The sequence below is a fragment of the Limulus polyphemus genome, unplaced genomic scaffold (genome assembly GCF_000517525.1).
Source record: "Limulus polyphemus unplaced genomic scaffold, Limulus_polyphemus-2.1.2 Scaffold370, whole genome shotgun sequence".
Classification (NCBI taxonomy): domain Eukaryota; kingdom Metazoa; phylum Arthropoda; class Merostomata; order Xiphosura; family Limulidae; genus Limulus; species Limulus polyphemus.
In genome coordinates this window covers 397,401-404,237 of record NW_013665980.1, presented here as the reverse complement: position 1 = coordinate 404,237, position 6,837 = coordinate 397,401, and positions in this window count along the sequence as shown.

The following is a 6,837-nucleotide window of genomic DNA, read 5'->3' as shown; positions in this document are numbered from 1 at the left end:
CCAATCTGATGCTGCTACGTTGACAAGACAGTAAACGAGTGTCCAGGTTGTCATTCTGATGCTGCTACGTTAACAGGACAGTAAAAAAGTGCTCAGGTTGTCATTCTGATGCTGCTACGTTGACAAGACAGTAAAAGAATGCTCAAGTTATTATTCTGATGCTGCTACGTGGGTGAGTAAAGACATAATATTTTTTTATCTGAACAATCAGTGATGTGGTTTGTTATTAATTATATTTTACAAATAATTATTTTTATATGGAATATAACCATTAAGTTAAATTTTCATTTCACGAGATTAACTTAGATTTGTGATGCATCAAGTAGATGCTTATTTTTATAACAAATAATGTTTGTTTGTTTAATTTCACGGAAAGCTGTTCGATAGCTATCTGCTCTAACTGTCTCTAATTTTGAAATGATAGATTAAAAGGAAGGCAGCTGGTCATCGCTATTCATGTGTCTCTGTAACATACTTGTACCTGACGATGACATAATATTCTCGAAACGTTGTACATTCATAAAAAAGTTTTCTTCATTACCCATTTAAGCCGTCTCCAAACTTTTAGATCAAAAATTTTTTTTACCCCCGATTTGTCAATGGTGAGCTTTAGGGCTTGTATAGCTAAAAGTGAGAACAGCGCAGATACCTGATTGTGTATATATGTAAAAAACAGCAAAAAGTCAGTCAATCAGTCTTCTGCCTATCAGTAATTGAGCATTCTTTTGCGCACAGCGATTTGAAGTCAGATGACTAGGATCTATAGGACTGGCTGAATCTGTTGAAAAGGTTTAAGTAAACAATGGAGCTGTTTACTTGCAACAGACTTGTTTTCAGCAGATTGGGAAAGATTGCTCGAGGAAGTGGTAAATGACATTATTATACACAATGTAACGTCTGTTTAAATAGTGGGATATTTTTGATATTGGGAAAGAGTGCTTGAGGAAGTGATAAATGACATTATCATACACAATGTAACGTCTGTTTAAATAGTGGAATATTTTTAAATTTGAAAGTTGATATATACTGAGTTTTAGAAGGAAATGTAACCAATATATTTTGAGGAAATTAAGCGTAATTTTAGTTGTTGTTTTGTTTTCTGCAAAATACTACACATCAACGCAAGAGGGTTTTGGAGCTTTCTACTTTTCTAGTCGTTAGCACATTGTTACTCTAAATAAATTCTGGGGTTCCATCGCCACTTTTATAATGTATTCATGACCCCAAAGCGCGGAGCGCAATTTTGTGGCAACAGGTTGCAGGCAACCGGCCCTCGGGTTCACAGTTCACTTGGCCACTCCCGACCTATTATCAACATGAAGCCAACGAAATAAATGCCACATCTCTCAATGATGCTTAGCAAACTGGTTTCAAAAAATTACCTCAAAATTTTTCATTCCGACAGAAAATACTAATATGTTTAAATATGAAACGCTCTAAAGCATACTTGTAAAAATAGAATATACTGAAGATTAACGGATAAAAAAAAAAGATAGGTAAGAAGGCTATTTTAAGCAAGATTAGCTTTGAAATTCCTAATTCAAAATGCCAGACAATGTGATATAATGAGTTTTATATTTGTGTAAGCAAAAATGAAAGCCGAGAATAATGTAACAGATACCAATGATATCCTGTTGATAATGTTGAAGTAATAAAGAAGTTTTAGTAATATTTCTACTGATGGCAAAAACAAAACAAAACACGAAATAACTACGTTGGTAAAATATTCAAAAAGCATGGAAATTTTTTTACAATATCTTTCTTTTTTTTCTACAAAAAATGATGCTTTAAAAAAAAGCTTTTAATTATTTAAAAAATAATAATTTTTGAGTCTACAGCTCTTAACCATAAAGGCATTTATTCTCAAGAAGTTTCCTAATAAAATAGTGGAGGCTTGAAGAATTTCCTTTCATTGGTTGCTTGGCACTTGGGAAATTCCTTATGATTTAAAGATCACTAACGTGATCCCTATTTTTAAAAGGAAGGGATGGGTGAAATAGTCTAGGAAATTATATCGCATTAGTTTGACTGCTATTGTTAGCGTCATGAAGGAATTTCTTTTCAAATATCATTTAGAAACATATCATAAAAGTTGATAGTTTATAATAGATACTAGGATTGGGCTTAGGGAAAGATTTTCTTGCCATAATAACCTATTCAAGTTTTTGATAAGATTTCTTTTTTCCTTGATGAGAGCAGCCTACTTATTGTTTGTCTTTGCTTTTATAAAGCCTTAGATAGTGTGTCGCACAAAAGACAGATATAGATATAGAAGAAAAGTACAGAAATTGGTATAAAATTGATTTTGGTAGTATAAAATAAATAGTGGTAATAAGTGAATTATTTATGTTGGAAAAATATGAACAATGACATCCCTCAGCGGTCTGGCTTGCGAACATTGTTGGTATAACTAGGTATACTCTTGAACAATAATGTTTCTAAATTTCCGAATAATCGTAAAATATCTGTCAGAAATTATACTTTAGATAGCGTTTACGTTCTTCAAAAAGACTTTGGTGGTCGTAGTGACTGGACTAGAAAGTGGAGAATTGGTTTTCATATTTTGAAAAAGGAAAAAATAGAATATATTTCGTGTGTAGTATGAGATGAAATTCTGGAAACGGAAGTAAATAAATATGACCGTTCACCCAATTCCTGCATCCTCGTAAAAGGTGTCAAGGGTATTGACTCATCACCAACACCAGGTGGCGTGTCGTTAGGTTATCATCAAAACCAGGGGCGCGTTGCTATGGTCTTAATGGTAAGTGACACCAGATGGATCGTTACAAACGTTTATCTTTCATTCGATTTCTAGTCTTTGCTTTTATAATTAATTATCCTGGATACTTTCTGGGGAACTGTAGAGAATAATGATACAGACAACTAAATGTACATTCATGAAATTCTAAATATTTTATGGTACATTAAGAAATTATTTTCTAAGTTACTACTTTCTGTTTCGAACTAGAAGTCACATATTTGTCATTTAAATATAACTTTACAAATATAGCTGATCAATATTTATAGAAATAAGGTGTATTCTTCACTATACTTTAACTCTGACAACGAAGAACGGATCTTGTATGTCAGTAAAACAGATTACTCTATTCATGCACTTTACATTTGATATTTACAGATATCACAAACTAAGATATGTATGATTTATACAAATCTGGATTGTCTAGATTAAATTAACATTCATACAAGTCTGTTTTTTTTTGCACATATGTTCACAAGTCCCTGCCTTCTTACATAAATAGCGTGGAGATCTCTAGCTTTCTGTTCTGGAATACCTCTCTCGTCATGACCACATTTCCATTGGTAAGTTTCATTAGAAGTACTACTATTCAATAATGTACATAATCAAAATCACAAACTCTAAATAAGACCGTTGTCGCACATACTGAAACATGTGTTCACTAAATTTCAAGTATTATGATCTTAGATCAGTTTTTCAGATTTATAGCTAACCATTCATTGGAAGCTTGCAAGAAAGATTAATGTTGATGTTCATTGTAACTATTAGAAGTGAGAAACATTTTCATCAGTAGAGATGATATGTATGAACATAGTTTTTCTTTCTCAGGATGTCATGACCCTGAAAAGAACCCCTAATAGGTCATTTTTTTCAGATTAATATCCCTCGTCTGGATAAATCCAGGTAAGTTATATTTGCAGTTATATTTCAATGACAAATATGTTAGTTCTAGATGGAAAACAGAGTGTGGTAATCTTTAGTATCATAATGACATTTTCAAGGTTTTATAACAGATGTGTCGTTTGCCACCCCCCCAGTGTCACAGCTATATGTCTGCGGACTTACAATGCTAGAATCCGGGTTTTGATACCCGTGGTGGGCAGAGCACATATAGCCCATTGTGTAGCTTTGTGCTTAGTTACAAAACAAACAATGTGTCGTTTTTTCGTTTTCGGGTCATCCCTACACAACTGTTCATTTTTACAAGTAGGTCTATAATTACATACTACCTTGTTGAATTGGGTCATGTCTTGTACAGGTAATGTAAAGTAGGTTAGTTTTAGTTCAATTCAGTAGGACACACGTTTCTAACATCACAGGGAAGTTTTAGGTTACTTTTCTAAATAAAAGTTGGAATGCTCATGCATTTATATTACAATTTTTATTCTCAACTTGGAAGACGTGTAAAAGTGTAATTCGAAAGATAAGATGTTTTTCAAAATGTGTTTCAGAAAAGATAGAAATGTTCAAAATGATTGGAAGTATTAACTGAAGACGAAATTGCTGAAATACTGTGGTTAAAGAAACTTCCAATAAATGCTACAGGGGCTACTGTAAGTAAACAGTAAAAACGGAAAGAGATTACGTGGAAATGAATTGGAAGTATTATCTGAAGACGAAATTGCTGAAATACTGTGGTTAAAGAAACTTCCAATAAATGCTACAGGGGCTACTGTAAGTAAACAGTAAAAACGGAAAGAGATTACGTGGAAATGGATTGGAAGTATTAACTGAAGACGAAATTGCTGAAATACTGTGGTTAAAGAAACTTCCAATAAATGCTACAGAGGCTACTGTAAGTAAACAGTAAAAAACGGAAAGAGATTACGTGGAAATGGATTGGAAGTATTAACTGAAGACGAAATTGCTGAAATACTGTGGTTAAAGAAACTTCCAATAAATGCTACAGAGGCTATTGTAAGTAAATAATAGAACGGAAAGAGATTACGTGGAAATGGATTGGAAGTATTAGTACTAACGTCTATGATTTTGAAACCGTTTTAGCACATTGCACTGGAACATAAGCTTTCTTCATGAATCACCTTTTAAAAAGAAAGTGATGGCTGGTAATACCACCTATGAAGTGCCACGTTATATATCATCGTATATGTGTTACAAATAACTATGGTATGATTCAGTTTCCATTAAATTTTCAAGAAAGCCCCCAATCCTATAATACCACCTAACAACGTGATCATAGCAACACGCCCCCTGGTGTTTTTGACACGTTATACTAGCTGTTGAAATTGTTTACTTCCGCCGTTGGAATGACATCTCATACTATTGATCTGCATTAGCCGTCACCATTTTTTGAACTAATACCCTAGAGATAAGACAGCTAGTAAACAGCATCCACCACCAACTCTTTCGTTATCATTATCTGAACGAACAGCGGCACTTGACCGTCACCCACAACCCAAAAGCGGACAGTGCAATTTTGTATTTTTTTCTCGGTAATGACACACTAATTGTGGACCCACAGTCCAATAGTCAGGCACGCTAACCACTGAACCAGGCTCAGCCCTATATTTGTGTATGTAAGAGCCCATACTCCAACACTACTGACAGAACCTAAGATGGATTTCCCAACAAGAACATAAGAGCCCATACTCCAACACTACCGACAGAACCTAAGATGGATTTCCCAACAAGAACATAAGAGCCCATACTCTAACACCACTGACAGAACCTGAGACGGATTTCCCAACAAGAACATAAGAGCCCATCTAACCAGTAGTTTACTTGAATAGTGTGATATTATTCACCAAGTCCATTTATAACAATGTTTCTCCTGTACATGAAAAATGGGTTTTATGACAAAGGGAGAAAATATTTCTTCTTCATGAAATTAATCTGTTAACAGAATTATGGCATGTCTTCTCTTTGATTCATAATATTTTTCAAGGCCAAACTATATGTAGATCCCAAGACCACCTAGCTCTAAAACAAAGCCTGACGAACAATATTCAAGAACTGTTATCTCCAGTCACAAACCAATCTACTGTCCATGTCAATTGTTGTATCACTCGATGAGTTTAGAAGAAGTCGTTAATAACGTGTCCAACCACAGAGATGATCTGGGGATATTAAAGTTGTCGGGGGAATCCTACGTTTTACCCTTCACAATGGATGCTTTTATTTCAACAATAAACTTAATGGTGCTCCGATGGACAACTGAGTAGCAGACTTCAACAGAAGTGATTAAAATGTTAATAGTGAAATATCTAAATATCATCAATTTTCTTCTCTTGCTCTATGTATACCTACTATCCCTATCTAAGATGAAACTTCAAAGAAAAACATTCAACAACAAACAAAATATTACTCTGTAGATGGAAACAATTACTTTTACATATCTACTAACTTATAATAGAGTCTCCAAAATATTACTAAGATAAAGAAAAAATCAAGTTAAAAGGCTACCATTTGAGGGTAAAAAAGTAGATTCTTATAGAATGTGGCCAACTCTATTGTCCAATGAAAATATGAATGGATTCTAACTATGAAGAAATATGAACTAATATCATGGATCCACCTAGAAGTTTATATTTAAATCATACATCTTTACTAAAAAAAAAAGAAAATTTTTGTGAAGTTGTAATTAAAAATGTAACCATTTAACTACAAATATTACAAAAAAAATCTGGTTCACTTTTCTTTTATATCTAGGAAAAAGCAAGCAGCATTAATTAACTGAAAGTGCTATTTAGCAGCTGGACTTTGTTCTAGCCTGTACTCTCCAAGCAGCTTTATCAGCAGTTTATCGCTATGCTAATATTCACTCTATCAAGATGTCATGTAAGGGGTGTTGCAAAATAAATCACACTTTTTCTCCCAAAGTAATGACGAATTTGGTAGAACTGAGAATCGTGTTGCATGTGCTGCTATCGGGATGGCTCAGAAACTAGTTGCAGGCATGCACCGATACTTCAAGTTGGAGCTTTCATTTAAAAATGCACAGAAGAAATGTTGGAAACTTTGCCTGAATGCGAGAGACACACAAACGTGAAACCATGATTCATGTTCTCACTGATGTGATCACAGAGACAACCACAAAAACCGACATGTTTGTTGCATTG